A 9216-nucleotide genomic window follows, 5' to 3' on the forward strand; every position below is an offset into this window, starting at 1 on the left:
ATGCCTTCATTTAGCATTATGGATGTAATTAAGTAAATTTGAATATTTGAATAAAAATATGATCAGAAAGAAAAAAAAACTGTTATTCATTCATCGAGTCATATAATCATTTCAGAATCAGAAACAATTTTATTGCCAGGTGTGCGAACACACAAGAGGAATTTACTCCAGTACCGCTTAGCTTTCATAGTACAACACAGATAAAAGCATACACACAAAACGAACAAACAAACAAAACAAAGGAATGGTGCAATAGTAGGGAATAATAGGAAATACAGAGAGAGAGTCTAACTGCAGTGATCTTCAGGGGAAGATTGTTGCTCCAGCAATGACCTTGAGGCAGTGCTGGCTGGGAGAGCTGAAGATAAGATTGGAATTTGTTTAGGCTTGAAAGGGGTAGACGTGGCAGACTACCCCGCTCATCCATTCTGGTCACTAAAATGATCCATATCTCTCTGCAAAGCCATCAACTTCTCCAATATGGAATCCACCAAGCGGCTCAAGTTTTGAATAGCCACAGTCTGAGTGCCGACAGCTCTGCCCACCGCTTCAATCATGTTGGGCAGCTTTATGGGGCTTTGAACAGCTGTCACCGCTTTCTGATTTCCTCGATACACCAGGGCAATGCCTAGTCCAATCAGCAAAAGTCCTGTGATCATGATTCCGAATAGGTAAATATCCTCGATGTCCTCCACAGAAAGAACCACCAGGCACACGACACACCACTTCTCCCAAGCGTCCATCGTATATCCAGCTGCGAACGTTCCGGCAGGACAGGCTGGTTCCCCCGAACCCAGGCTTCTCGTCGAGAAGATTGTGTCAATTGCGTGAAGAGACCAGTTTATCAAATCCATGAATTTTGATTTGAAGAACAATGCAGAAAGGGTCTCTCAGACAAGATGAGTCAGCAGAGCAGAAGCAGGAAAGCTCAGGGGAGGAGAGGCAGAGCAATGCGAGATGAGAGGAAAAAAACACCTCCGCATTATGTTCCTATCAGGAGCACTATGTGGAAACATTTAAAAAACCTCAGCGCAGCAGCTTTCCGTGAAAGCACAAAGAATTAACACAACAATTACACAAAACATAGAAAGTACGAGAGAGCAAAGTCCCGAGGCAGCCGTCTGCGGCGCCATCTTGGATTTGGGTGCTAACAGGGCTAAAAATTAACTTCAGTGCTTGGTCGCCACTCGGGCCAGTACCCCTGAATTCTTAGTGGCCCAGGCCAAAATAAAGTGGTCCTTAAATTTCCTCTAGTCGAACACAAAAAAATTTTAAAACATTTTTACTCAAATAACACCCCACAGTGTTTAACTCATGCCCCCCATAAATTGATTAATCAACAACATTAATTCTATGTAATTGTTGTTTAGATATTGTACATTATTCAAACATTACCCTACATTACAATCATTTAGCTGACATTTTTATTCAGTGACTAACAATAAGTGCATGTCGTCAAGGTAGCCAAGAGAATTCAAGAGCGACCAGTACTGAAGTACTAGTGTAAACAAATAGATATCTGGAATGATCAGGGTCAAGAAGTTGAAGACGCTTGGACAAATACATAGACAAGGAATTATTTAAGTATGGTATGTTTATTGTTTACAAAGTTTGACAACATTTGCATCTGCATTAAAATGGTTAGCTTATGCTTCTCTCCCGACTTTTGCTTCTTGAGCCTATACAAGAGACATCACAGTACAGTAGGCTGGTAGAGTTCTATTAGACTAGATCTAGGGGCTTATGGTTTATAAAGTTATAGTTATGCTATTTGGCAGACATTTTTGTCCGAAGTGACTTACAATATATAAACACAACATTATTAGTAAACCAATATAATAATATAATTGCTCTACTCTGACATAGCCTATCTTCCAGATGATAGCTGCTGCATGACTGCAGGATTTCCCTTTTTTTTTTTTTGCTCTGGCTAGGCTCAACTTCAGCCTTTAAGCAAACAAACTCACCCTCTCTTTTACACAGAATTTTGCTAATTTTATTACTGTATAGATAATTGTATGCCTCCGTGCTTTTGTAGTTCCTTAGCTCCTCGCCATCAGTGCCCTTGCTCAGAATAAAATAATTGACAATGTCAACGTAGCTGATGTCGGGCCACAACTTCAAGTCATTTATCCATTCCACGAGGGTAGACGGATGGGGCACTTTGATTGTATTATCCCCAGAGCATGTCAGAAAATCAGACTCGTGTAACCATCTTTTAGTCATCTTGATCTTACCTACCTAGCAGTTAGCGTTAACTACAAACGTCAACACGGTGGAGTGGAAGAAAGCTCACGGCTTCTACTATGATGCAGCAGTGAATCATGGGAAAGGTCAGAGTTCAGGAAAGTTGTGGATATCATGGAGCAATCTGAAAACTCATGAACGGCTTTGAATTTTGCACAAGCTAAACTTTTACTAGAATTCATGAACTTAGAGTTGAGAAAAGGAAAGCAAAGAAAAAAAGGTAATCCAAGAAAGGAACATTTTATTTAATTTTTATTGTATTTTTTTCATACTTCTCAAATCGTAGTACTTTTAGTGGCCCTGGTCAGTTTTTAATCACCACTGGCGACCATGTGACCACCAAGTTTCAACCCTGTGCTAACTAATCTTTTGCAACACACATTAAATGACATTAAAACTGATATTTTTCATTTCTTCATCATTCATTTTCAATAACTGCTTTATTGTGGTGAGGGTCAATGTGGTTTCAGAGCCTTTCACAGGAACACTGGATTCAAGGTGGGAATACCCAATCCATTGCAGGGCACACATTTTTACACTCATTTAAACCTAGGGGCAATTTAGAGTCACCATTTCATACCGGAATGTTATGAGATGAGGAAGGAGATGGGAGGAAACTGGAGAAATCAGCTTGCCTATATATTAATATGGGATTATGAGCAAGATAATTCTCATAAACCAAGACCTGTCTGTCTCAAACAAGTGTCATGATAACCTAAAAATACTGAAACAAATACTAAAACAGATTAGACATTGAAAGAATATTTTTAAATTCGTACACCAGAAATCAGCAATAACAAGATATAGTCACAAAATATAAAAGTCATATAAAAATACAACTACAATAACACTAGAAGTCAAGTCAAGTCAAGTTTGTTTGTATAGCACTTTTGACAATAGACATTGCCCCAAAGCAGCTTTACAGAATTTGAACGACTTAAAATAGGAGCTAATTTTAGGGCGGCACGGTGGTGTAGTGGTTAGCGCTGTCGCCTCACAGCAAGAAGGTCCTGGGTTCGAGCCCCGGGGCCGGCGAGGGCCTTTCTGTGCGGAGTTTGCATGTTCTCCCCGTGTCCGCGTGGGTTTCCTCCGGGTGCTCCGGTTTCCCCCACAGTCCAAAGACATGCAGGTTAGGTTAACTGGTGACTCTAAATTGACCGTAGGTGTGAATGTGAGTGTGAATGGTTGTCTGTGTCTATGTGTCAGCCCTGTGATGACCTGGCGACTTGTCCAGGGTGTACCCCGCCTTTCGCCCGTAGTCAGCTGGGATAGGCTCCAGCTTGCCTGCGACCCTGTAGAAGGATAAAGCGGCTAGAGATAATGTGTGAATTTTATCCATAATCTATCCCCAGTGAGCAAGCCTGTGGCGACGGTGGCAAGGAGAAACTCCCCCAGATGACACAAGGAAGAAACCTCGAGAGGAACCAGACCCAAAAGAGAACCAATCCTCACCCGGACAACAACAGACAACATGACTATAACATTAACAGTTTTAACATGAAGTCAGTTTCGTTGATGTTATAACTCTTCATTAATGGAAACTTGAGTGCAAAACTGTTCATGACAACTACAGTCTCAAAGTTAGCAAGCCAACTGTAGTCCTCAGCCACAAAAGCATTACTGTAAGTGTCCAGAGCATCTTCCAAGTGTGATTTTCAACTGTCCATATGGGGTTGTCCTCCACAGGAGCGATGTGATGAGACTCCAACCAGACACAGGGCATCAGGATGGATCAGGCAGGTCCGAGGAGCAGAAGAGGTCAGCATCTCGATCTCAGGATTGACATGTAACTCAGAGGGACAGATGGGGGGGGGGGGGGGGGAGAAAACACAGGTTGTTAGGTATGCCCAATGTCACCTGAATAAGTAGGTACAGTATACATTTTGCGCTAAGCAGGGTCGGACTGGGAACAAATTTCGGCCCTGGCATTTTTTCTCTGGACCAGCCCACTATTGGCCCGATGAAACCACCCCCAAACACGCACTCACACATCCACCCACCCATCCACACCGAACCCCTAATGAACAAATACCAGACACCTAAACACCATGAAAACACACTTTCACTGTCATTTCAATTTCACCTTGAACATATTACACAACAGAAGCACAAGCACACGAGCTTGTGTGTCTCCAAAATGTGTGTGTGTGGGATTAAAATTAAAGTCATCCTGTCGACGTGATAAATTCTCATCAGGAGAATTTGTGTGTGTGTGTGTGTGTGTGTTTACTTTGCCTTACCTTACAGGAGACAGTCTCGGGGATGGCCATGCACATGTTAGGTGATGAGAAGGCGTCTCATTAGGCTACTCTTTTCTGCCACCATGTCAACAATTGTGTCTGTGTCCAAGGACATCAAAATGTCTTTTTCACTTGACATGAGCATGAATGCCTCCAGGTGCTCCTGGGCTGTAGTGCTCCATAACCAGTTTTTAATGAATTTCAGTGTGGAGAAGCTGCGTTCACATGCCACTTGGGTAACAGACAGGGTGAGAAGGAATTTATATCCCAGTCCAATAAGGTGGTAGGCATCAGTTAACAAATTATAACGAGAAAGGATGTGGTAGCAGCACACTGGACAGTTTTTGCATGATGTGCAGGCCTTAACACTTCACATTCCCCTTCACATTGGTCCTGTCCATATTCATTGTCATTCTCAGTGCTGGTTCTCACCATATATTCCTCCAAAACAGACAACTTTAGTCTGTCCCAATGAGAAGCCAGACTTTCCAGCTCCCCCTTAAGGGCATCTGCGGTAGCACAGCTGTCATATCTGATAAGCTGTTTACTCAGCTCTTGGAACTGAGATGCATGCACACCTTTACACTGTATTTCAGCAAAGGAGCGTGGGTCAAGAAGACACAATTCAGCATAAAGTTTACCATTTTTTTCAAACCGCCGGCTTATGCTCTCAGTAACTGTGTCCAGGATGACATTATGAACTTTGTTTTGGTAATTTGTGTTGCTGTCAGTAGTGGTCTCATCCTCAACCATCTCATCAAACATTCTCTTCTTCTTTCTTGGTCTTTTCCATGGCAGTGCATTCTCAATCTCCACTTCACAGTCCTCCTCATTTTGCAGCTTGTCATTTGTCGATGCGACGAAGGCATCTGCTGACCTCTGAACAGATTCTTACTTTCTGAGGTTCTCCTGAGTGCCAGTGACGAGGCGATGAGCTGTGACTAGATTCATTCCAGAGGTCTGTAGGCATTTGGACAAAGCAGATGTCTGTTCAAAGATGCGCAGGAAGATGTGAGCTGTCAATATTGTTTCATATTTCAGCAAACTCTCCACATACCCTTTTGCCTTTGTACGAACAGTGGATGCCATGTGGGTGTTGTCTCTGATGGCAGTGAGCGTTAACACAACACTGACATATGCACAATTATCAGGAACACCAAACGCTCCAAATATTTTGGTTAGGGCAACGTCCTTGGCCCACCACCTTGTCTGCCCAATGACTGTGAGACGCTTCAGGTGAGTATCTGCTACCTCTTCCCAAACACCCATTCTCTGGTGGGATTCTCTCAGGAACACTGCAATGTCATTTAATAGAGAGAACAGGGAGGCACTCTCTATGACCACGCCTGTGGTGTCTCCAAGCACCAGGTTCAATATATGAGCATAGCACCAAACATGCACTTGCCCTGGGGCATGAGATGACAAGAGAGTTGAGAATCCTCTATACTCCCCTTGCATGTTTGCTGCCCCATCTGTTGAGTTACCTGCACACAGCTTCATGTCAATGCCCATTTTGCCGAGGAGATTTTTAATCAATTCAGCAAAGTATTGACCAGTGGATGCCTTGCAATTTACCACACCAATCAATCTCTCATGAATAGCATCAGTCACATATCTGATAATAACAGAACACTGGTCATGGGAAGATATATCCTGTGTTGTATCAATTTGAATTGAAAACATTTCAGCTTGTCTGACCTCAGCAGCAACATGATCTTGTATGAGGAGTCCAATAACCTCTATCACAGTGTTGACTGTTGTTTTCGACAGGAAAGTGACATATGACCCTCTACCCCTCACAGTAGTGCCTGAGCCATGTAGCTTCTTACTTGCTTCAATGCATTCATGTACAGTACATGTTTCTGCAAACAGGGGTCAAACTTACTCAGCAAAAGTACGAGTTCCAGAAAATTTCCATGATCCATGGTGGCATCGTCAAGGCTGTATGCTGCTTCTGATATCCCTCCTCCTCGAAGGCTGAGCCCACGCTTCCCGATGACTTTAACAATATCAACGACTCGTTCCATCACTTGTCGGCACCGTTTCACTTGCTCACGCCTTGCGGACATCTGCTGCTCACACAACAAGGACGCTATGTCCCTCTTACTGGTCCATAAAAGATAGGCATTGGCACATTCTCGGTGCTGGCCACTTCTCTCGTGCTCCTCGATGCACTGTTTTATATGACGCCAGTCCCCCATACCTTTTGTGAAAGAATTATCTTGCGAGGAAAAAGCTAAGCAGAGTGAACAAAACACAGTCCGTGTGATGTCGTTATACGTTAGCCACGAACGTTCAGTGCCATTCCTGCAACATAACCACTTATTCAGTGTCTTTTTTGTGTTCTGGGTTGGGTGTTTTTAAAAAAATAGACAGTTCGTTTTGGTTAGGGCGGCTGAAATAGTCCATAGCAGGCTCGGCCTCAGACGTAATCTTCTCTGAAAGAACGTTAACACTGGAAGTGCTAGCATGAATTTGAGCATAATGAACAACTTCGGGTTCTGTAATCTCCTGTGCGTCCTTTCCATCGACCTGCTCACTGGCCACGGAATCCTCTGAGTCCGAGTCTGACCCAACATACACATCACTTGGCTTTGAGCCTGTACTGACCTCTCCAGTAACGTTGTCCTCATTTTCGCCCGTTGAACTTGTAGTTGAACTTGTCAGGAACACTAGCAGCAACGCTAGTAGTAGCACTACTGGCCACAGCAAACAAATTATCTATTTTAAAACACTTAGAAGCGTCAGCTTGAAGAGCTTTCTGCTTTTTGTCGCGAATCTTCTCCGCTCCCCCTTTTCTCTTTTTGCCACCTCTTTCCATTATTTATTCAGTGAATATATGCACAACACACATCCATGTTCCCATGAACCTGCACAACTCATAATATCAAACGGTAGATGGCAGCCGTTAGATTCCTACCCCATCATGCACCGCTACACATTTTTGCAAAATCTTCGAACAGAAATCCACCAAATACAAAAGGAACATCGTAGTTTGGCTTCAACAAAGTTTTTAGTTTAGTTTTTAGTTTAGTTTGTTTTAGTTTGTTATAAGGATTTTACAGTTAAAAGAAGAAAAATAAAATTACGCCACATGCCCACCATGACAAAGATGTGTATCAAAAGTAAGGGGTATATAAACTGCACGCTCCCCCCATAAATCATGATGTTCTTAGTCGAAAACGTAATAGCAGATTTTCTATTGCTTAGTAGTCACTTGTAATTGCTATGTAGAGAACAGGACCGGTGTTAACTTGTGAGGGCCGGCCCAAAGCACGTCTGAGGTACAGCAGCCCACTGGGATAATGCCCAAAATCACAGATTACCAGTCTGAGCCTGGCGCTGAGTACAAGCAGGGACTCCAGCAAAACTAACTATGACAGCATAACTAAAAGGGGAGAGCCAGAAGGTAACACAAGCATGAGCGAGCCCCGGGACATAAAGCAGCCAGCCACTACACCGTCAACAAACTCGAGTGAGCAAATGAGTGGGGGACTGACAGCATCCATACAATGTCTGAGGACCCTCCAGATCTACACCTTTACCTCATGAACACCATTAACAAAAGGCTTGACTAAACAGATATGTTTTCAGCCTAGACTTAAATGCTGAGACTGTGTCTGATTCCCGAACATGACTTGGAAGGCTGTTCCATAACTGTGGCATACATGTCAACCTACACGGAATGTCCGTATTTTATACGGATTTGATTCAATAAACGTAGTATACGGGCGTACAAATAAAGTTATACGGATTCTTTAAAAAAACTTCAATATTTATTTAGAGCTATAATCAATTCCCATGATGATAAAAGAGCGCATAACATTTACAAACGTACTGTACACCACAGAAAGCACAGACAGCCAGTAAAGAGTCTTATGAAATCGCGCATTATCTCGTGGTAGCGAGACTTCGTTCCACTTCTGATCATGCGCACACCGCATTGCGAGAATCCCGCCAACCGGGAAGTAACATTTTGTTTGAAAAGCGTATTTCCACCTAAGCGACTTTCAAAAGCGACTGAAAAGATTCTGAATGGGCACTCCGGCAAGATCAACACAGACACTTGCTGTGACATGCAGCCTAGTGAGGTATTGGTGCACAGTGCTAAAAAAAGCTGTCATGGAGTACAATTCAGAACATTAGAGTGACACTTTGTGTTTTTGTCAAACATTGGAGCTTTGTATTCATTCTGAAGGTTTATTGTTATTAATACTGAATAAAAAGTAACTTGGATATATCATTGTTAATTATCATTCAAATTTTAGGTAAATTATTTTAATTTGCATCTTATAAGGATTTTATAAGGGAAATACGGATTTTGGAGGTTGGTTATACAGGTTTGATTGACCAAAGGTTGACATGTATGCTGTGGGGCTTTGTAAGAAATGGCTCTGCCCCCTGATGTAGCCTTCACTATACGAGGAACCAGCAGATAGCCTGCACCTTTTGATCTAAGTAGGCGAAATTGATCAGCTAACAGGACAGATACCTCAAAATAGATTAGTCAAACATTGCAGTTTCCAGTATTGGACTCTAAGCTCCACAATAAACAGGGAGTCCCTTTTCATTCATTCATTCATTCATTCATTCATTCATCTGTGCTTTGCTCTTGTTTAGGGATAGTCATATATGGATATTTGTGTGATTTTGCAGCATCTGGCAACCATGCCAATATGCAGTAAGGTTAAATGTGCTCCATTGGAAAACTGAATTCGCTTCAAATCGT

This window comes from Neoarius graeffei, chromosome 4 (genome assembly GCF_027579695.1).
Source record: "Neoarius graeffei isolate fNeoGra1 chromosome 4, fNeoGra1.pri, whole genome shotgun sequence".
NCBI lineage: Eukaryota > Metazoa > Chordata > Actinopteri > Siluriformes > Ariidae > Neoarius > Neoarius graeffei.